This window comes from Salvelinus sp. IW2-2015, unplaced genomic scaffold (assembly GCF_002910315.2).
Source record: "Salvelinus sp. IW2-2015 unplaced genomic scaffold, ASM291031v2 Un_scaffold7335, whole genome shotgun sequence".
In the NCBI taxonomy this organism is placed as follows: domain Eukaryota; kingdom Metazoa; phylum Chordata; class Actinopteri; order Salmoniformes; family Salmonidae; genus Salvelinus; species Salvelinus sp. IW2-2015.
Window position 1 is genome coordinate 5,968 of NW_019948595.1, and position 955 is coordinate 6,922.

The window sequence follows — 955 nt, forward strand, 5'->3', positions numbered from 1 at the left end:
CTTTGTGTGTGTTTGGCAGAATCGTTTTGGATACTACTTTAGGGAAGTTTCTAATCATTTATTATAGTTTCAGCTATCAGACACGGTGTTAATAAAAAATGTGTTTCATTATAATTAATACAGAATTTGCATCCTGGGAACAGGGCGAAACACTCATCTTTTACGAGTAACAATCAACAGTTCAAAACGTGTTTTCAACGCTTTCCTCCTAGCCAGCAGACCAAAATGACACTGGAACGTCCGATTTTTCATTATTTTGCTTTTCTCTTCAATAGCGCCGTGGTCGCTAAAACCGTAGCTTAAAACGTTTTGCCCTGGAAAGTACTATCCACAATCGATCGTGGTACGAACTCATACTTTACCTGGCAAGGGAGAACCGGTGATCAACGAAGGCGGTGCAACCCAGGGGAGGCTCAGCCATTGCACTCCGGCTGTGCTGACCCCTGCGAATTTCTCAAATGTGGAAATCTCGATTGCATAATTTCTGGTAGTGGGGGACTGCGTTCGCGCTCTCCCCTGATTTTATTGTTAAAGTAATCCTCCGGTGCGATTTATATAGCCTTTGTTGAGGTAAACGAAGCTTTTACATATAGATATCAAGTTTATTTACAATTTGGTATTTGTAGTAGCTCTGCTGTTTAATCAACAGAGTTTATCGATGTCCATCGCTTTGGTTGGTGCTGTATCCGATTCATGTGCTGTTTTCTACTGTTACAAATATGTGGAACATTGAACTGTTTGTCAATTGTCAATATTAGCACAATTCATGAAAATGGTATGCTGTTCTGTTTGGTTCAATTTACTTGCTTTTGAGACTCAGTTTTAAGACATTAACTTTATATACTTTACCATAATAAACTCAAAGCTTAGCAGGGTCGGGACTGGTAAGTACTTGGGTGGGAGACCGCGTTGGAATGCACTATTACTGATTTTGTCCAGTAGGAGGCGCTGTGTC

General features: G+C 40.5%; 1 non-coding gene across 1 annotated transcript; it reads left to right on the forward strand.

Moving 5' to 3' along the window:
- Nucleotides 1–353: 353 nt before the first annotated feature.
- LOC112079241 (U1 spliceosomal RNA) lies at nucleotides 354–519 on the forward strand. Its single transcript, XR_002895895.1, has one exon. It is a non-coding gene; the product is annotated as a U1 spliceosomal RNA (small nuclear RNA).
- The last annotated feature ends 436 nt before the right edge of the window (nucleotides 520–955 follow it).